Here is a 23,287-nt window from a genome sequence, read left to right on the forward strand (position 1 = left end):
ATTCTGTTGACTGAGCCTGATAACCTAACTATAAATGGCCAATGTCCCAATAGAACACATGGTACTTCTTATAGCATCAACCTGCGTTTACCAAAGCTGTACCCGTGTCAATCTCTGTTATACTCTGAGGATGGTAAAACAATTCTTAGGTCAGCTCTATTTGTTCACCATCGTGTCGGCGTAAGAATTATATAGTATCATGACGTCAGTTCGTAAAAATAAATGAGTACACCCACTTTGTGACGTCATCAGCACAGATAAATTATATGCAGCTCTATAGTACTCACTGATCATGATATCATATGGCTGTACTCTTGTCTTGTGTATTGGCCGGATCTCTTTAGTACAATAAAACATCTTGATCTTGATCTACGACATCGCATAGTCCACCTTTACGTGTACTGTAGTTGCATAGCTAAACATCGTCAGGTTAAAAGAATAGAGATAGGAATGACATGGTATTGTAATTACTACCCACGCCAACAAACATGCAGTACCGTTTTATTTCATAGGCGTAGCTTGCACATGTCAACTAAACATCAGTATTTCACTACTGTTCAATGAGGCAAACTGGAATATTACTTTATTGCAAAATGAGAATTGATTAAATGATTCGGGGCTAAATCCGTTCAGTCAATCATTTATTTTCCCGACGTCGGATATTAAAGCATCGATTGAAATTGCTTCACTTTCACCTTTTCTAATCATGGCTGATGTTGTGATTCCTTCTATGCGTCTTGCTGGGTACCAACAGTGTGGGGGAACTCACAATACACATTTCACATCCGAATGATCAGTTATGGGACAATGGAGGGGCCTACTCATAATGATTGAGTGAGTGAGTATGGTTTAACGCCGCTTTTAGCAATATTCCAGCAATATCACGGCGGGGGACACCAGAAATGGGCTTCACGCATTGTATCCATGTCGGGAATCGAACCCGGGTCTTCGGCGTGACGAGCGAACGCTCTAACCACCAGGTTGGTGTGGTTTTAGGGGTTGGGGGTTGTGGGGTTGGGGAGATGGAGCTGAGTCGGTAGTTTTTGTCACATGTTATCAATGGCAATGATTCAGAATCTTCACGAGATACACAACCAAGAGACAGAGAGTCAGAACTAAAAAGCCCAGTATTTCAAAAATGGATTCGAACATGATAATAAATAATGTTCCAAAATTCTGTAATGTCAATCGTAGAAATGCAGCAGATATGGTAGCGGCTTGAAATGTTGCTTTAGTTCACGGTTATCCGTGTAAAATGACTAAACTAGTTACAGTTGAAAAAAACACCTGCAGTGTGATCAGAGGATGCATATAGGTATAAACAGCTCACATGTTTGTCATTGAGGAGTTCAGGACTCAACGGTAACATGCTACGTATACTGGCAGGGATAAAGAGTCATTGGTATGCTGCAATTGGGGAGCACATATATGACAACGTCGTATGACACTATGGTTGCTACCGTCCAACAATCACCAGTAGTAGACAGGTAGACAGTGCAGACGATGGACAGTACCCGGGGAAACAGACCACGCGTCACCACCCCCAACGAACATCGGTATTTGTGTATTCTTCATTTGAGGAAGCGCTTCTTGACTTTGGCTTCACTGCATCCAGACATCTTCCCGAGGCAAGAGAGTTAACTGACTATAAAAGTCCACTTTCCACTCTTGCCTAACTAGGCTGGTATTATGGAGTTAGATTTTGGCTGGACTAACGAGTCTATGTATAGTCCAATCAAAATCGCCCACCGATATAGAAATCCGGTTCGTAAACTGTCATGCAGATTTCGGTTGATTGCAGGTTTTGCACAGCATGTGCACCCCCATCTCGTTGTCAACAGATATTTTCCAAATCTTTTAATGTTTTTAATCAAGGTGCTCACGTCATTTGATGCACTTCGCGATGTAAGACCCGTTTTATCACAATATAGACCTTGATTGTTGATCAGATCGTCTTGACTGGGCGCCACCATTTCGTTTGAAGCTAACGTAAGTGATGCGAGAGGTGGAATCTGATTGGTCCATAGAAGAGGCATGGAAGGGACTTAACTCGTAACAGCCACTGGTGGCGCTACGATCGAGCCCAGGAATTTCAGCCTAGTTCGGTAAGGGTGGAAACTGGACTTTTAAAGTCAGTTTATCTCTTGCCTCGGGAAAATGCATCAAAAGAACGTCATCATGGTATTCGGGTCTCTAGACACTTCCATGGCGTCACACTGATACGTCGACATAGACGTCAAAGACGCAGTATACCACGGTGGAAGAACAGGGACGTGTTTTCTGAAGAGAACAAGTTGCAGCTCTTCACAGCAGATATCAGATTACGTGAGTACTGAAGACACTGTTCCATTTGGAGCTGGAACTGTAATGACCTGCGACAACTTTCATTGTCAGATTAGAAACCGACCTGATCCTGAAAACAGGCGCAATTTTATACAGGCGTAACTCAATACAGGCGCCAAATACCGAATGACAACATCCATCTGATGATCTCTGCATGGCTGTGATCCGGTGATACAATACAGTGACTGCAAACTGACAATGTCCTCCAGTGTCCTCGTAATACTCGTAAGTCCTGTATTTTCACAACACTTTTACTGCTACAACTTACAGCATTGCCTGGGGTTGAGGGTTTACCACAAATACTAGATCAGGTACCCTGTATATCAATTGAGCAATATAGGAAATGCCTATACTCAGTAACTGTTCAAAGGTAATTCAGGCCACCTTTTCACAGATCACAGGTAATTTTTCCACAATTTCATAATCACGGAAAATAATCGTCTAAATTAGTTCATATTTCATATTAGGGAAAAGGAATAATTCACTCTTACTCTGATAGTGACCAAAACCATATCATTATCAAGTTTATGTTTTTGCATGTATAAACTTGGACTGTATCTCATTTTATTGTAATATATAAACTTGGCGACAACTTGTCAGACGGACCATCCTGGGCTCTTTCTTATTGTTTGTGGTCCCCCAAATTTACTAAATGGTATTCACGGTTTGGAAAATCAGTTCTAATATTATCACCTTGTTGTGCATCCATTCACAATCTTAACAAGTGTGACTTACATAATGGTAGCGTCATTTATCGGGTGCAGACGTGGCCACTAAAACCTGTAGCTAATCCTCAGTCAAACAAGAATGGATGTATTTGAACTGAAGCAAAAATAAATAAGACTTAATATAAACTACCGGGCAAAATAAAGTATACACTTGAAAATAAGATTTGACAATAAAATTACAAACATTATCAAAACGTTACTAGGTTGAATACAGTAACCGAATCACTGCAAACTTAGGGTCCAAAACAAAAATATTATACCCGTATCAAATACGTCACCACCGAATAACCATTTCTTGTTAGTTTCATTTTAAGCCAAAATCAATCATGGATGTGTACTTTCCTTTGCTCTCCAGTTCACAAGTATTATACCCTTATCTGTCCTATCCTTCCTATGCACAACCAACATCATGACCTCTAATACAGCATACTGTGTTACCAGCGATCCAGTTCAGTACACTAGTGATGTTATTCATTCTATTCATATTGTAAAATATCCCTTGTGTGGCGTTCTAATAAATAATGTATGTGCACTTCAATCCCCTATTTCAGGACTTATCTTTTATTCCCATGAGACTAGACTGGTACTTAAGAATACAGATACAGAGTTTGGATGATAATGTTTGTATTTGCTTCCGTTAATTTTGTCCATTGAGAATTAGGTCCATTAGTTTATTAAGCTTAAGCACACGCCGCAATGTACTGTTCAGAGAAAACCAGAAACGTATTGTAAATTCAGTGAGCCAGTGTACAGTACTGTGCATTTATATTTCATGAAGAGTATACAGTGAAGAGAACAGTACAATGTACTGTTCCTTGTATATTCTTCATGAAATGTAAATGCTATGCGCCAAACACGTGCGTAGGGTGCCATTCCTGATTGTGACACTTTCAAGGAATGTCGACTAATCTTCGTGGACCATTATTTCTGTCAATCTTAGTGATTCTGCTTGCCATACAGTTGTGACATACTTGATTTCATTCATTGTTTTGTACACGATCTAGAAAAAGCGTTGTCTACAACGCGCGGAGCGTCAAGGTGCTAAAGGCGTAATTGACACTGGCAGTGGCCAACACTTTCAATGTTTCACAGTCTTTGATAAAGGAACATGTATCAACAAACCCAAAAGGATTACGTTCGACCCCGTTCATGGTGTCCCAGGTCGAGGAGAAGAGCACAGGGATCGATTGATCCGAAACCGGGCTCTCCGAAATCAAGCTGCAACAATGAAATTTTGGCAAACTTTCATCAGGGTTCTGGAGTACGAGTTACGGGTCAGACGATTAGAAATCGTCAACATGCAGCTCATCGTCGTGCTCGACGGCCACGTGTTGTGCCGCCCCTTACAAATTGTAACATTGCCAACAGATATCAATGGCGTACAAAACGTCAAACTGATTCACTTCGCACGTCCTTGATCATGTCTGGCGACGTCGAAACGAACGTCAAGCCAATGCCAACCTAAGATATCATGACAGATTTGGCAGTGGATCGGTTATGGTTAGCGGTGGCTGGACAGTACTATCCGGACAACATACTGATATCCTTTGTTACTTGTTTGCCTCCCGCCGTGATATTGCTGGAATATTGCAAAAAGCAGTGTAAAACCCAACTCACTCATTCTCACTCCTGATCACTGGATTATTTGGTCCAGACTGTAGTATTTACATAGTGTGGCGTTAAACAACAAGTAAACAAAAGAAACCAAAATGCGTTTGCTTCAAAATGCATTCCAGTTGATGCAGTAGTTCCTGGGGCTACCACATATACATTGCCTACTCATACGACACAGCCGGTTACACGCTGCTGGGTGATGTTAATGCACTCCAGGCTCCGGGGGCCCCTCTCTCCAGTAGAGTACTGTTGAATAGCTGTACCAGCACAAGGAACTTACTCCATACTTCCATAATAGGTAAATCCTGACATTAATAACAACGCAATTGTCGAAATGAACACAGATTATCTTTGCACTACATCTGCATCATGCAGCTTCGCTGAACAAAAATAACAAGGGATCATGAATAGTTTATGGGGGATTTTGTTTTTGGCAGTGCAGACTGTGTTTCTTTAAATGTGTACGGTAGATAAAGTTTCTCATGATTTGGTGTGATACGGTACGATAATTTATGGACATGTAACTTACGTTCTTACATAAAATGTAATGTGCACTCGGATGGTTGTAAAAGCACCTACCCCGCGTGAGTGCCGCGTTAAACAACAAACACACAAATCAAAGAACAACTAGACTGATGTCTAGACTGACAGAAGTCCAAGTTTCCAATAGGAACTATTTAGATAATGTATAAAAAAAACTCAATATGTGTGCATTTTCCTCTTCCCTGTTTGATCACGTGTTTATCAATGTAATATTTTATTTTCATTTTGTTTGCGTTTTGTCCGTTTTCTTGTTTTACAATTTAATAAAATGGAGACTGCTCCAGTCTATCCAACTCCAATTTATTTTATGTCTTCCCAATTTCAGTTCCGTACAGAGACAATCATAGTCGATGCAGACTCGCAAAACAAGCTTGACAACAGGACTCCATCGATGTCACAGATGACACGAGACGTCCTCTACTGGTGCTGACACAATAAAAGTGGAATAAATGTCACTTTGTCCTCCGTGTCACAACAACAACTCACAAAGACATCATCCGGATGTAGAAAAAACAAACACGAAAACGCAGGGGATAATCGATTTATTGATATCATACAGTTTGCACCTTGGAAAATGTACCTATTTTCATTTGATAATGTATTGATCCTTGTATTAATTCTGTAAGTGGATGGACTGCGAACGCCATGGTTTCATTTAAGCAGTTCGCGGTTTATTATATACGATTTATAAGATGAACGGGGTGCCGGAATTCGACGTGCAGAGTTGCGCCCCTTAGGCGCATCACAATCCACTGATTTCTGGTTCGAATCCCAGATTCGCTTTGACTCGTGCTCGTGGTTTTCATCAAAGTAGAAGACGTCTGATACCAGCATCACTTCCCACACCAAACCGACAGTCATAATGCCTTGTATATCTGTAAATATTTAGAATTGATCTTCCGCAATCTCCCAGAGCAAGCTGACACACCATAATACAACTGGTATACTGTTCAAAGAGGCGTTAAACCCAACTCACTTTTACTCACTAAATGAATCACAGGAGGCTATGCCCTGTATACGTAGCCTGTGTCACTTCAGTCGTGCGGGCGCGAGGCGTTTGGGTAGCCTAGTGGTTAAAGCGTCGGCTCGTCAAGCCGAAAACCCAGGTTCGATTCCATTCAGTGGTACAATGTGTAAGGCCCATTTCACGTCCCTCGCCGTGATATTGGTAGTTTGAGGGATTCGAGCAAGATACGCTGAGTTCCACTTCAAGTATAATATAATCTAGATCTGTCTAATTAATTAAGGAACGGGCGGCCAAGTCCCCAGCACCATACCCAAAGAGGTAATCGGCTGTGACCATAATCACCACAGGCTTTCCCCCCACATCAAGACGACGTGAGGTGAAATAGGATTAACGTCGCGTCCAAGATTATTGCATATAGCGACGTGCATATCCCTTGTGACGTGTGTGTGTGTGTGTGTGTGTGTGTGTGTGTGTGTGTGTGCGGCTGCTTGTACTAGTCCGGACTAATGCCGATTTTATAGTGCTAGCCCACAGAGATATCATGCCGCAGTTTAACATGAATACCCCACTCAGACACAGAAAACTGACTCCGAGCCAACCAGTCCTTGTTTTAGCCCCTTAATGACGAGCTTCAGGCTGGGTAACAACAAGTACCATCGAACCCCGGACCTTCCGCTCTCCGGGCAGAAGCTCTACGAACTAGACCACGGAGGTGGTCCACATCAAGATGACACGCCGTGATATAACTAAAATACTGTTAAACCCACCTCTCTTCATTGTTAGTACTCAATGCAGTTTCTAAACTTTCAGAACAAAACTTTTAAACTTTGGTTCCAGAAAGGGTATTACGGAAGCGTAGTAGGGCCACGGTGATTTTGTTTTTGTCTTAGTATCTCCTACGTAGGACTTACTATCTCCTACTTAGGACTTACTATCTCCTACGTAGGACTTACTATCTCTTACGTAGGACTTACTATCTCCGACGTAGGACTTACTATCTCTTACGTAGGACTTAGTATGGCCTAGAATCACTATCTCCTACGTTGGACTTAATATATCCTACGAAGGACTTACTATCTCCTTCGTAGGACTTATTATCTCCTACGTAGGACTTCCTATCTCCTACGTAGGAGATACTAAGTCCTACGTAGAGGATAGGTATTCTAGTCCACACTATGTCCTACGTAGGAGATAGTGATTCTAGGCCATACTAAGTTCTACGTAGGAGATACTAAGTCCTACGTAGGAGATAGTAAGTCCTACGTAGGAGATACCTAGACAAAACAAAATTCACCGTGGCCCTACTACGCTTCCGTTGGGTATAAACAGCAACAGCTTATTTTGTAACGCCATCCGTTGCTTCCTGGTCGTGACAAAACAAATGTTCAACTTATTGTGTTATGTACATCTATATAGTTCACCAGTACATCTGTATAGATCATGTTTGCATCGGATGCGGGCTCACTGTTTCCTATGAATTTTCTATGAATGCACTGTCTGATATTTCAAGTTTGAACAATATTATATATCTTCCGAGTCAACAACTATCCTAACAAGAGCAAACAATACCTTCCGTGCAATTGCTACTTGCTATTTGAAAGGACTCTTAAGGTCTATGGTATTTGTTACTGATGAATATGCATCGCGGGTGATGTATTGAAAAACACACTTTCACATCCACGTACATTGAAAATAAACACCGCGGAGACACGTACATTGATTTGTGAATATGCTTGATTAAATGTCAAGACATGATTCAATTTCTGACCATATTTGGTGAGTAAACTCGATAAATCGCTCAATGATCACGCCATCGCGAAACTCCTTTATACAACCACACGAGGTACCACGTGACGCAAGGTACTTCCGGCAAACGTTCAAGGAGGCTAACAGCATATTTTCTGACAGACCTCAAAACACTTGCACATGTTCTGTAACATATTGCATCAGCGTGTTATCAGGGTGTGTAACAGCTATTTGTCATTGTGAGATTTGTGACATTGTTTTTAATTATTCAGTCTACAGATGTGTGGGCCAGTTTAATTGTCCATTTCGACTGATTGAGATCATGTGACCTTACAGTAATCTGTTCTCAAAGGCAAGAGAAGTGTGACCATTTCCTTTTTTTTCGTAACTCCAAACTGTCCCCTCCTTCCAAAATGTAGGTGGCAGAGGTGACTCAGTCGTCTGACTGAGGCACTGCAATTCGCTGTGCAGAGTTGCGTCCCTTGGGTACGCCAGAATCCTATGACTGTGGGTTCGGATCTCTATTCGTGCCGAATATGTTTCTAGATTTTACAACACCATACCCGTGCTCGTGTTTCACCGAAGTGGTAAACGTCTGAGACCTGCGTCACTTCGGGCTTTCCTCCAACAGACAACTGACACGTCGTGCTATAACAGGAAATTGACACGTTTGTTGTGGAGTAAACAATTTGACTATGGATAAAAAATGGGGCTTCAAGGTCGAATATTCAATCATAAAGTATTATTGATTTTCTAGTTGCCAATAAATGAATTGAGAATATATTCGCCGAGATGTCCGACCCACCGTGCAAGGGTACGAGTTGTCTCTGAATGAGCTGGCATTGCTCTGTGACTAAGGGGATCTTTCCGGGAGGCACTTGATGATTCAACCCATTGCCGTGAGAGGTAGCGTTACTCAGGCAGCTGTCTGTGTCTCTAGAAACTGTCAATAGCTGATACGTACATTTACTGGATTATGTGTAAGTAAAATGATATACAGACTCGTGGATCGTTATTGTAAAAGAAGTAATAACAACTGACAGCTTATTTCAGGTGTTCGTCGCGAAGAGTAGATGGGTGGGTGATCGCTTTAAGCAAGCTACTTCCGGAGTTTCAAGAACTTCGGTTCTACCCTCCACCATCTTCCCGAGGCAAGAGAGTTAACTGACTTTAAAAGTCCAAGTTCCACCCTTGAAGGAATGTCTGCAAGTGACAGGTTCGAAGGATGCCTTCATGAGACTGGGGCTACAGCTGGAGATGGTGAATGAATGAATGAAGGAAAGAATGGGGAAGGAAGGAAGGGATGGAGGAATGAAGGAAGGGATGGAAGAAGGAAGGAAGGAAGGGGTGGAGGAAGGAAGGAAGGGGTGGACGAAGGTAGGGATGGAGGGAGGAAGGAAGGAAGGAAGGAAGGAAGGGATGGATGAAGGAAGGCAGGAATGAAAGAAGGAAGGGATCGAGGAAGGAAGGAAGGAATGGAGGGGGAAGGAAGGGATGGAGGAAGGAAGGAAGGTAGGAAGGAAAGGATGGAGGAAGGATGGAAGGTAGGAAGGAAGGGATGGAGGAAGGAAGGAAGGAAAGGATGGAGGGAGGAAGGAAGGAAGGGATGGAGGAAGGAAGGAAGCAAGGGATGGAAGAAGGAAGAAAGTAAGGGATGGAGGAAGGATGGAAGGTAGGAAGGAAGGGATGGAGGAAGGAAGGAAGGAAAGGATGGAGGAAGGAAGGGATGGCGGAAGGAAGGAAGGTAGGAAGGAAAGGATGGAGGAAGGATGGAAGGTAGGAAGGAAGGGATGGAGGAAGGAAGGAAGGAAAGGATGGAGGGAGGAAGGAAGGAAGGGATGGAGGAAGGAAGGAAGGAAAGGATGGAGGAAGGAAGGGATGGAGGAAGGAAGGAAGCACGGGATGGAAGAAGGAAGGAAGTAAGGGATGGAGGAAGGATGGAAGGTAGGAAAGAAGGGATGGAAGAAGGAACGAAGGGATGGAGGAAGGAAGTAAGGGATGGAAGAAGGAATGAAGGGATGGAGGGAGGAAGGATGGAAGGGGTGGAGGAAGGAAGGAAGGGATGGAGGAAGGAAGTAAGGGATGGAGGAAGGATGGAAGGTAGGAAGGAAGGGACGGAGGAATGAAGGAAGGGATAGAGGAAGGAAGCAAGGGATGGAAGAAGGAAGGAAGGGATGGAGGGAGGAAGGATGGAAGGGGTGGAGGAAGGAAGGGATGGAGGAATGAAGGAAGTAAGGGATGGAGGAAGGAAGGAAGGGATGGCGGAAGGAAGTAAGGGATGGAGGAAGGATAGAAGGTAGGAAGGAAGGGGTGGAGGAAGGAATGAAGGAAGGGATGGAGGAAGGAAGGAAGGAATGAAGGGATGGAGGAAGGAAGGAAGGGAGGAAGGAAGGTTAACCTTATTTGACGGTGACTCGGATTATGAAATGCACGTTCCGGAAATGTATGCAATTTTTTTACTTCCAACATCCAGTAAACAATTTTCTTCTTGAGTCACAATTTTGGTTTTCCAGTACGTTTCAAACACCACTATCAATGCCCAGCCACATTGCCATCATTGTATTACTAGCATGTAGTACGCTTGGGTTAATACGACAAGCCTGTCTATTGATGAGTTATCTTTGAATGTATGACGTTGGTTGAAAAAAACCATTAGTCTAATTGTTTAGTCTTATTGAAAAGTAAGCTATACACAGTCTATAGTCAATACACCAAGTGAAGACACACTGAACCGACTCCCATTAACAGGATTAATGTGTTCTGTGGAGAGCAGAATAAAACCATTATATACATTCTACTTATGTTCTATATCCGTTGTACTATTGACAAAGATCTCATAAGATTGGAAGAGATGCAAAGAATGGAAATGTCGTTTTTAATCGTTAAGATGCGAATTTGTAGCTTGGCATAGCTCGACTTGTTAGAACAATAACAATAATCAGGCATCTGGCGAGAAGTGTCTCCATCAATGCAATATCTGGAGTTAGCTCCCTTTACAGCCACGGGACATTTTAAATATGTAAACACGCGAGGAAATCCTGCAGAAGTGTAAGCTGTGGAATAATTATAAGCCTCGTGTAACCATTAGCGAGAAATAGGGTACAATATGTGTGATATAATTAATTATCTATAAAATCATGCTGTCGAAAAGGAAATTATAGTGACTCTTGGTACCTATGTGTCTAACTCCAGTTGTAGCTGGTAAATCCAGAACATATTGTTCCACACGAACGTCCGGTGGTGTTTCCATGGGGGATTGTAAATGACCAATTTGGGAGACAAATCTTCAAGACCTCCCGATCGGCAACGGGAAAGCCGGCACCTGATGTGGGTGGAGAAGTCGTCGGCGTCAATGTTGCTGTGTCCCAGGTCCATCTGTAGTCCCCTCTGGTGAGAAATACTCGCATCGGCAACGATGAAGCAGCATCTTTGATGTAGATGCAAAAGTGGTAGACGTCAAAGTAAAACTGCTGTACTTTAGGTCCATCTGTGGTGACAGTAACACGGCAAATTATATTGCAGATATGTGCGTGCGTTAAATATGGAAGTAATAAACTAATAACAATAGAGAGTTGGGTTTTTCGCGCGGCTTTGAACAGTTTTAATTTACGTAACGGCACGTGAGCTTAAGGGGCCTGGAACCTGGCTTGGAGCTGTTTGTGTTTTTGTGTGAAAACCGTAATTTGATCTGGAAAATACTTAATAAAAAGGTTTCTATAAAAAAAAATTGGCCTTAAGATTCAGGAAAAATTAAAACAATGTTTGCTGGGTATACTCGATGCGCTGACGGAAATGTGTTGTGAAATGAAATAAACATCTGTTAGGTCTTCTTTTTTTAGACTAAACTTGTGTGTTTTAAGGCAGTGAAAGAGAATAACCTCCAGGTAAATTTGTCAGTAAATAAAGTTGATCAACCCCTCACACACTACGTACCGCCAGCATGTAAGTCCAAATAGATAAACATTAGTTGAATACAATACTACCCCATTGCCAAGCTCGATTAACGTGATATATCGTTTATAACGATGTAACGTGGTTGTACAAACGGAATTTGTATGAGCGTTATGTCCTAACACAACCCCAGCTTGTCTCGAACAAGGGATATTTTCAATGCATTTCGAGTTAATTTGAGTTTGCCTACCCTGGTAATGACACGGGCATAGTACTGTCTGGGCGCCTACAGTGTGGCGTCCATGTTGCCCTGGGTACCGAGGTCTAATGGTTGTCCATGTTGTAGGGAAGAACATGGGGTAGTTGGGAGTCTCCTGGGACGGCTGCTGCTGTTGTGAACACTTATCAAAGTTATTGTAACATGAGGTATACACCAGTAACAGTAACATATTAAGACTGGTCTATATTAAAGGAATAAAGTTTGCTCTCCCCCATGTTCAATGTAATAAAGTATAGTTTTGACCTGAGCTATTATAGTTAAAGAACGGGGGCGCTTGGGAGTGGAGCAATTGCAAACTTTGTTTCTTTTCTAAGATGCCGAATGTTTAAAGGTTGATGTGTTCAAAATCAAATCTCTTATAAGCGGCGCTGTAAACTGAAAATCAAGGCTAACTGATGGACTGTTCCACCTTATTACTTGCAACCTTACGTTAAGAGACGAAACACGTTTGAAACCAACTAAAACACAAATGTAGGTTATAGTTAAATAAATCCCATCGTATTATCCGTTCATGGTATGATTAAACCTTATGGTTATCTCATGCAAGAGTAAGTTGGATTATTATTTACGCTCTGGAAATCTTAACCAACTCATTACTTTGGAGTGAATGAGTGAGTTGGGTTTAACGCCGCTTTTAACAGTATTCCAGATTGAGTTATATCACGTCGTGTCAGCTTGTGGGAGGAAAGATCGAAGTGATGCAGGTCTCAGACGTTTACCACTTCTGTGAAATCCACAAGTACGGGTATGGTGCTGACAAACCTAGAAACATAATCGGGGCGAACAGGGATTCCAACCGGGATTCCAACCCATAATCATAGGTTTCTGGCGTGCCCAATGGACGCATCTCTGCACAGCGTATCGCGGCGCCTCGCCTTAGACGACTAGGTTACATACCCATTGATGTCATGAAAAACCAAACCTTTGCTGAGTTGTTATGTAGACTTTTCACCATGTGTTTCATATATGGAAATATACCTGGACGAAGGTATGGAATGGACGAAGAGTATCATCAATCCTATTCAAAAACCATCTTCAGCAGACAGATATGATTCCCTATCACTAAGAGGCATTTCCCTCACCAACTCATCGTACAAACTGTATTGCAGTGTTCTGAATTCAAAACTGTATAAACATGCTGAGAATGAAAACCTATTGTGAGATGAACAGAATGGTTTCAGGAAGGGAAGATCCACTGCAGAACATGTATCAGTCCTCTCATCGAAACCAGGAAGTCACTGAAGAAGTCAACATTTCTGGCCTTCGTAGATTTAAAAAAGGCACACAGTTGTGTTGACAAGTCTGTGCTATGGAAGAAACCCTCTGATCTTGGTATAACAGGAACGAGTATAACGCTATTGCCTCATTATACGACAGTGTTAACTGCAGTGTGAGATTAAATGGACATGTCATCCAGTGATTTACGGTAAAACGTGGTTTAAACATGGGAGCCTTCTTCCCCCACTCATATCTAATCTGTACATCAACGATCTAATTCAACGTTGAATGGTTTAAACCTTCGAGTTGAAACTGAGGATGGAAGACTGTATGTATTAGCATATACTGACGACCTTGTCATTCTGGCTGAGACTGAAGCGCACCTGAATGCTCTCCAGGACACATGGTGTGAAGTGAATAAGATGACAGTGAACAAAAATAAATCAAAGTTGATGCATTGTAGAAAGATGTCAACAGCTAAAACTGATTGTTTTTAGATGTGGGGAAAGGACTTTAGATGTGGTGGATAGTTATTGTTATCTAGGACTCCTAATAACAGAAGATCTACATTATACCAGGATGGCGAAGGCAGTGGAAACTCGGCCAGCAGAGCACTGGGTGTTCTTATCTCTAAGTTCAAGTCATATTGCGGCATGAGGTGTAACACCTACACCAAGCTGTATGACTCTCGTGTGGTCAACTATCGAACATGGATCAGCCACATGGGGGATCGGCAACGTAGCACTAGTAAGCACAGTACAAAATAGAGCCATGACGTTTCCTGTTGGTGTGAAGAAACACGCTCCAAATGCAGCTGTACACGGGGATATCGGGTGGACACCCCCGGAAGTGAGATGTGAAGCGTGATGCGTTTCTATACAAGATGTAACAGTCAGACAGACAGAGGCTGACACATAAATTGTTCCAGTGGTCCAGAAGACAGCCTCAGAATAATAAGAAAAACTGGATCAAACGAGTTCACTCAAAATTGAAATTCCTAAATGGAACTGTTTGATATAAATAACAGACTCAAAGCCATGGTGATTGGAGCAGAAGCTTGAATGTCCCGAGAGCAGACGAGGCAAGGGAGGTAATAAACTTCGACAGTATCGAACCTTCAAGTCTGACATCGGAGTTGAATCCAACTTGACATGTGACATACCAAGGAGTCACAGGCGAGCTCTCTCCTTGTTCAGATGTGGAACAGCTTCCCTCAATATAGAAACGGGTCGGCACTGCAACAAACCGGTTGGAGAACGAACCTTTTCGACTGCCCGGATTCTCTTGAGGATGAGATGCATGTGTTACTCCAGTGAGTGAGTGAGTTGTGTTTGACGCCGCTTTTAACAGTATTCCAGGTATATCACGGCGTGTCAGCTTCATGTGGGAGGAAAGTCCGAAGTGATGCAAGTCTCAGACGTTTACCACTTCGGTGAAACCCACGAGCACGGGTATGGTGCTGAAAAACCTAGAAACATAATCGGGGCGAACCAGGATTCGAACCTGAGGCTTTTAACGGTTTGGTTCTTTTTCATTTGCTTCGATATATCGGGGCTGGGACGAGTCCAAATTTAATACCCGGGTACCCACCCCGCTGTTACCCGAACCTACCTGGGTACCCGCTACAGGTCTCAAGAGTTTGGTACAAATGTCCGATTAGAAATAGTTTGAGCGTAGCCCTGGTAAAATGTATTTATATATATGTATAAAACGATCTGATCATGCATAAATTGAAGTTGACAGAAGTGTTATTTTTATTCAAACTTATAAAGGTTAGAAGCGATGGTACTCAGTCAGAATGAAATCATGCGAACATTAGTGACTTGTACTGTAACCATAGAGTTCTTGATATTTTTAATCATTAAACATTATATCACGTGACTAACCACGGGTCCGGGTAGTCCTGTGGGTACCCGGGTTCTACTCAGTACCTACCCGACCCGAGTACCCGTCCCAGCCCTATTCGATATGTCGTGGTTCAGCGCCTTGGTTTTTTATCATTATTATTTGATCATTTTCGGAACAGTTTGTATCTAATAATTCATTTATACAAGATAAAATAATGTCGCTTCAATTAAACATATTGAAAGATTTTTTTTTCTTTAGGGCGTAAATTACGAAGCGGAAACGGAACACTACTCGGACGAAGGGAGACAACTCTACTTGTCTACAGTCCCCAATCACAAACCGTTCCAGTTCCCCTTCGTTCCTGTAAACTTGACTCCCTTAATACTTACTTTTTTAACTCTGCACTCAGCAATTCCAGCTATATGACGGTGGTCTGTAGATAATCGACCATCCAGTGACTGACAACATGAGCATCGATCTATGCAATTGGAATACGATGACACGCATCAACCAAGTCAGCAAGCCTGACCACCCGCTACCGTTAGACGCTTCTTGTGAGCATGTATTGTTGAAGAACAATTCAAATCCAGATTTTCACGTGGGGTATTGCCATTGTACAGTAATGTATCATTTTTGTTCATTAAGTAAGTCAGCAGTAACAATACCAGTGTCACCTGCTGGCCATGATGGCGAAGTTCTTGTATGTGGCGAAACAGGCATCCTACCCAAAACACACTGGCGGCACGTAAAACTGTCGTCTGCGTCACTTGTACTGACGTCATCGGGCAGAATCGTGTGAGGACTCCGTGAACCTGAAGACGTCTCTACTGAAACAGATAAACACAATGTGTGAAATAACATTGAAACCTCGTTAGTGTGCATCCCGCTAGTCAGAAAACTGTTAGTCTTGAGGACTATCACAGTGGGGGCATCGTCCCTCTATTTCCAATTGCAAGTAGCACCTTGGGAGAACAGTCTATGGTTGGATGTCAGCTACGGTATGTTGTATTCATACGCAACCTTACACACCAACACCGTCTTTTTCCAAAGTTCGATTTTAATAATATGCAAAAATTTAAGTGAGTAATAAATAAAGACACTCGTCTCCGTTAGATCTATTTTTCCGCCGCAGTTCGCTGTGCAGAGGTGTGTCCCGAAGACTATAAGACACCCATGATCAATGGGTCGAGATTTGCTCTGATTGTGTTTCTAGGTTTGTCAGCACCATAATATGGGTTTCACAAAACTGGTAATCACTTCGGGTATTCCTCCCACACCAAAGTGACACACCGTGATATAAGTGAGGTACTATTCTAAACGGCATTAAACTAGACTACTTACACATTCCGTGCTTACCGGGTTTCGCTAAACCATTGCACAAGCTCGTGTGCACATGCAATCATTTTTGCAGGAATGGCATGCATTTATAAACTGGGGGACAGAAGGCAGTATAACGAATTTGTGTATGTAAATATAAGAACTATTGTTACTTTTGATAATGTCTTTTTAATCATTACGTGTTCCTGCCACAGTTTGTCAAAAGTAAGAGGTAACTGGTTAATTTCGTGTAAAAATAAATGCTTTCAATGAACAGGTAAGAAAGGCGTTGAAATGAATTTGCAACCATATGATATAATGCTATAATATTAACTTATTGCAACAAACCATGAAAGGAAATTATTGATTTTCAAAGTCATGATGTCTAATATACTCATCAGCAGTTTAACAGTTTTAAATCAAATTATATGTTCAGAAATAAAACCATGTAAAAGTATTCTTTGAGTGCTGACTAAGCGCCAATACAGTTCATGTTTTGTTAACTTAAACCAAACATATGATACAATCAACTGAGAGGTTTAGTTTCCTATATCCCTCACGTTACATCCCTTATGAAAATCAACTCAAAGACTTGCTCATGTTCTAATACTATACCATCCAAGTTGACAATCGAGAATATGAACTTTGACAACAATGCGATTCTAGTCTGGAATCACCATTTCCTTAATCTAAGAATTTCGAATCGACAACCCCTCGTCAGTCCAATTAAGACCATTGACGAAGATTTGAGTGAACGGAGAGTGATGCTCCTACTTCTGTGTTTCGCCATGCGGTAGTAACAACCGTCGGGAATGGAATCACTTCATTATTCAATGGGAAACGGGTTTTAGCCAAACTTAGATGTTGGCGCCGGTGGTCTTCTGTTGCCATTATTGACAGGTATTGTAGAAAGCCAGGTCAGGGCCCCGTTCCACAAAGTGATCTTAGCGCTAAGTCGATCGTAACTCCCATTCTTTAACTGATTTACGACAATCGTAGCGCTAAGATCGCTTTGTGGAACGGGGTCACATGTCGTCTGTGACTTGTGATTTTAAGGGCGCTTTCTATATTACCGAATATGTGCCACGTTTGAAATACAAAGCATTCCTGTCAACCAAGCTAATATAGGTATACTTTGTTGCAGCGAGTCCAGGGACGATAACACCATTTTGTCTTCCACAAAATGTAAGCGTGTGTTAGGTTCCCCTAATAAATGTCGTTAACCTTCTCGACAAAGCGATCTCAGCTCAAAGACAATCGTGAGTCTATGTTAAAGAATAGTAGTTACCCCTATGTGAAAACGGTCCAGTGCCCATGTTACAGAACCGTTCCAAATGAAAGCGTCATGTATAACAGGCGAGTCTTTGTACGGAGTAGTGTCCCTTTGTATATACTTTCTAAATTATATTAAATAACTGTATTAGGGACCACTGGCCTTTACACTGAATAAATCGGGATGCATGTCTGTCTGTATATACTTTCTAGAAATGCTTCCAATTCTTTTGGTCACCAAAACAGGGTGTCCTGACTGTTTACATACAGTATCACCAAATACACTTGTTGAAATTACAAAATGTTTAAAAGTAAAGTGGAATAGTCACACCAGTACTGCAGTAATCCAGCCAAAAAAAACCGGATGGGTATCTTACATACTTGTATTTAAATCAGATCCACTGATCTTTCTTATGAAATCTTTTCTTTGTAAATATTTGACGCATTAGGTACTCCTGTTCTTTTGTATGAAACAGAGGTTTGTGGTCTTATTGAATACAAAGCTTTTAAATTGGTCTATCGGTGTGTTTGTAAAAGATTCCTTGGCGTAAAAACAGTTTACATATGGTCTGCGCACTACTTTAAATTTTCAATATGTTGATTTTTTTTTAGTATTGATTCAAGATTCTTGAAATGCCCATTGATAGATTACCAAGAAAATGATATAATATAATGTTATTATATGAAATAAATGGAATTCGTAATTGCGTGTATGATGCCTGTTTGTTGTTTAACGCCGGACTCAGCAATAGACGGCAGTCTGAAAATAATCGAGTCTGGACCAGACAATCCAGTGATTGACATCATGACCATTGATCAACGCAACTGGGATACCTTATGTTATGTAATAAGAATATGATTTTCTTGTAACCAGTCCCGAAAATAGATTTCTACTATGGCTATGTTGCCTTTCTGAGTGGAATAAATTTATCAACATAATTTTAAAACATATTTTTTTAAAGAAACTATACAACATCACTTAGTATGAATCTTGCAAGTTATCATAAGACACCTTTAATGACGGACACATATATAACAGGACTCACTCCTTCAATCACATTGTTCACTGTCAGAGATTATTTTTTATCGATGTCAAAATGAAGATTAAAAAACGCAATTAATTAAACACGTCCTAGTATTTCATAAAAAAATTTGTTTGAAATAATTCGAAAATGAAAATGTATTTTGAGCGATAAAAACGTCAATAGGTTCCTCCACTTAATGTATTGAAAGACTTTCACTACTGATATCAAACGCAACAAAACTGACGCTTCAGTAGGGGGAGGGGGGGGCATTTCTTCAAGATAATTGATATTGCACCTGACCTATTTGGATCCAACTGGTCTCGTCAACAAGTGAACAAGTGAACAGTTGTGCATTATGCGTCCTTTATATATGAGTCAGCATTCTGATTAAGCTGTTCCGACATCAAGTAGTACTTTAGGCGACGCCATATAATTGTCCTTATAACGCGGGCAATGCGCACACCTGTCATGTACATTTTAATCACGTGCTAATGGTTCTCTGTGCGACTACACATTTGTATATATCACAGAGGCTGTTGTCGGGCTGAAATGCCTTGGGCATAACGCCATTACCATTATAAACTGGCTAATCGTTGAACCATGGGCTGATCGCTCGAACAAAGAAACGTACCGCATTGTGATTGATTTATAAGGTAAAGAGGTACGCCAGACGAAGCCCGTTAATATAACAACAGCTAATAATGGAACAATAGCACTGATTGAAATGACTACATGAAGTCTGCGTCTGGTTCACAAGAAAAATTACGTGCATGTTAGGTATTAGGAAGTTGAAAAAATAATATTCCATTCGATAAGTTAGATATCAAATCAACACGTAATTAATTCGTGCATAGCATATTTCAAACGTTTTAATGGAGAGAGAGAGAGAGAGATGTGGGGTGAAATGGGGTTTAAATGTCGCGTCCAAGATTTTTGTTCTTATATAGCGACGTGCATGCACGTGTGTGTGTGTGGGGGGGGGGGGGGGGGAGGGGAGGGCTGCATGTACAAGTCCGGACTGATGCCGATTTATAGTGCTAGCTCACTGAGACACCATGCCGCAGTTTAACATGAATACCCCACTCAGACACAGTATACTGACTCCAGTCATGCCGAGCACCAAACAGAGTAACAACAAGTACCATCTTTTATCGTCTTTTTATCATCTACATCTATCACGCGGTCGGGCATCGAACCCCGGAGAGAGTAATTACGGATGGTCTGTCACGATCTCGAGTAATTTGTAGCGCTAACTGTACTCTCATCAGCGTTCACATGTTGTACAGATAAGAGAAAGAGAGAGAGAGATGGTGGGGGGGGGGGGGGGGGGGGGTACTTACGTACGGATTGTCTGTCACGATCTCGAGGTTCAACCGTCGAACAAGCTATATCTATGCAGATTTCAATGAGCGCCGTACGACCTTTGCTCGATAGGTGTTTGATCAGGATTACAAAATTAAAAATCTTTGTAAAACTTTCAAAAAAGGTTTATGGCAGACAAAAATAATGTCCGGTGCAAATCTATGTTTTCACTTGTACCATATATCCCGTGTATTTCAGGTGAACAATTGACTTACCTTTGAATGTGTTTGTAGCGGGGCCACCGGTGGGGCAGGGTACGCTTACCTTTTCGCGAATATTTGGTATCATCGATATTAGATAATCATTCATCAACACAAGCTCATGACATAGACTTAAAATTATGAGAAGGGTTTTTGTCAAATTGAGCGACCTGGTTGATTGCCAATTTACCCCGAGCGTGGACCAATGCTCATGCTATCATCCACTGGTTTGACTCGGTAATTAAGCAGCTGCGATACTCATTAGACTGTAATACAACTGATTCGGTGAAATACACCACCAATAAACTCATGGATAATGATTTATCATAATATAATATACGACTCACGATACTTTACCTATATCATATGTCAACAGTAAAAGCAGTGGATTATAATAACCCCCTTCAGTGAGTGAGTTACCAGTACTACAGTACACAAACACTGCAGTTTGATAGTACAGTAAACTACGGTTATAACGAACACGCTTATAACGAACTAACGGATATAACGAAATAACTTTTTAGTCCCGACTATATGCTGTAGTTATGCTGTATATATGCTTATAACGAATTACGGTTATAACGAACTAAAATTAGTAGTCCCTTTGAGTTCGTTATAACCGTAGTTTACTGTACCTATAACCACACGTCGAGGTACGATGGGTGAGTGAGTTGAGTTTGACGCCGATTTGAACAAGCACGGGTATGGCGCTGAACAACCAAGAAACATCAGGGTGACCGGAATTCGAACCGCCGATCATACATTTCTGGCGTGCCCAGGTCACATCGTATCAGATTATTCAGTGAAGTCCCATATGTGAAATACAAGCGTATACTGTCATGAGTTAGTTGAGTTTGACGCCGCTTTAGTGAGTGAGTATGATTTTACGCCAGCAATATCTCGGCGGGTTACACCAAAAATGGGGTTGACACATTGTACCAATAACGGGAATCGAACCGGGGTCTTCGGCGTGACGAGCGATCGCTTTAACCACTAGGCTACCGACCGCCCCTAACGCCGCTTTCACAGCATTCCAGGTATATCATGGCGTGTCAGCATAATGTGGCAGGAAAGCCCGAAGTGATCCAGGTCCCAGACGTTTACCACTTCGGTGAAACCCACGAGCACGGGTATGGTGCTGACAAACCTAGAAACATAATTGGGGCGAACCAGATTTCGAACCCACAATCATAGGTTTCTGGCGTGCCTAAGGGACGCAATTCTGCACAGCAAATCGCGGCGCCTTAGACGACTGGGCCACCCGTGCCCCCTACTGTCATGAATATATAAATGTAAGAATAGTCTCTGGTAAACGACTTCTTACGTTGAGTCATGTGGTAAGTGAAGCAATCTGGTGGCTATAAATGTTAAAAACAAATTCAAACACATGTCCTACTTGGTGCGCAAAGGCGTTGGCGGTGTATAACCATGACACATGTCTAGTATTACTTCATTTTCTAATTAAAGGGCACGAGGGGCCACTCCCAAATTATGCCGACACGGTGTGATAAAACTGAATACAGTAAACTACGGTTATACCGAACTCAAATGGACCACTAATTTTAGTTCGTTATAACCGCAGTTCGTTATAAGCATATATACAACATCTGTACAGCAAATGGCAGGGACAAAAAATTAAGTTCGTGATATCTGTTAGTTAGTTAGTTTGTTAGTTAGTTAGTTAGTTAGTTAGTTAGTTAGTTAGTTAGTTAGTTAGTTAGTTAGTTAGTTAGTTAGTTAGTTAGTTAGTTAGTTAGTTAGTTATAAGCGTGTTTGTTATAAACCTGTTTTACTGTACTGTGCAAATCAATGTCAAACCCGACTCGCTCACTGTGACTTTAAATTCACATGCATGTAACACTGGTATACTCTGAGTGGGGTATCCATGTTAGACGGTGGTATTGTATCTAAGTGGGCTAGCTCTATAAAATCGGTATAGTCCGGACAAGCACAAACAGCCACACACACGTGCAGGCACGTCGCTGTAAAAGTACAATAATCTTGAGACCCGGGAAGATCCGGATCGAAAATAGGTCTTCAGCAACACGTGCTTGTCGTGAGAGGCGACGAACGGGATCGGGAGGTCAGGCTCGCTTACTCAGTTGATGCCTGTCATTGTATCCTAATTGCGTGGGTCGATGCTCATGGTGCCAATACCTGGAATGTTTGATCCAGATTCGATTCACAGACCGCCGTCATAAAGTTGAAATATTGCTGAGTGCAGCGTTAATCAACAAACAAACAAACAAACAATAATGTTTCCAGAGAAGCAATTCGACTGATTTGGGGTTCAACATATCCGACATGAGCTATAAGCCATTATAACTGATCAAACTTCTACCTTATCCTTTTCTTTTAAAAACAAGTTTGAGTTCGACTTATTAGGGTAAGTTTTACATGTTGTGTTACCTCGTGGGCAATAAATTGAGCTCGAGACAACTGGGTATTCGACACATCCAGTTGATGACATCCGCATTAAAATAATGATATACTAGTTTATATTAAGTTCGGCACAACCGGGTATTCGACAAATTCGAGTTCGAGACAAAGGGGTTCACTGCAGTTTATATAGCCAAAACCAATTAATCTGGAGTGGGTGTTGCTTTGCACCGCATTGTATCTATATGCTCATTTGATTCGACTCTGGTGATAAGCATTGGATATAGGGACACGGGGGACTAATAACGTTTGAAGACGTGACAGTCAGCGATAACGCGTACAAGAGTTAAAGCAAAGTTGAGTCTGATTTGAGTTATTCATTCTGATATTGTAAACCATTCTTAATAATCACCGGATCTTTACGATATCTTGCCCCAGTGAAGATCCGGGTTAGAATTGGTCAACAGCAACCCATGCTCGTAAGAAGCGAGGAGTATCATTCCATGAAACCTATTTAACTCTAATACCAATATACTTGATAATTGCCTGGGACG

The 23,287-nt window shown here is 41.7% G+C and overlaps 1 pseudogene; it reads left to right on the top strand.

Annotated features, from left to right (window-relative positions):
* Positions 1-9,478: 9,478 nt before the first annotated feature.
* On the top strand, positions 9,479-10,299 carry LOC139461588 (octapeptide-repeat protein T2-like; annotated as a pseudogene).
* The last annotated feature ends 12,988 nt before the right edge of the window (positions 10,300-23,287 follow it).

The sequence above is a fragment of the Haliotis cracherodii genome, unplaced genomic scaffold, assembly GCF_022045235.1.
Source record: "Haliotis cracherodii isolate W230 unplaced genomic scaffold, xgHalCrac1.p SCAF_15, whole genome shotgun sequence".
Taxonomy (NCBI): Eukaryota; Metazoa; Mollusca; class Gastropoda; order Lepetellida; family Haliotidae; genus Haliotis; species Haliotis cracherodii.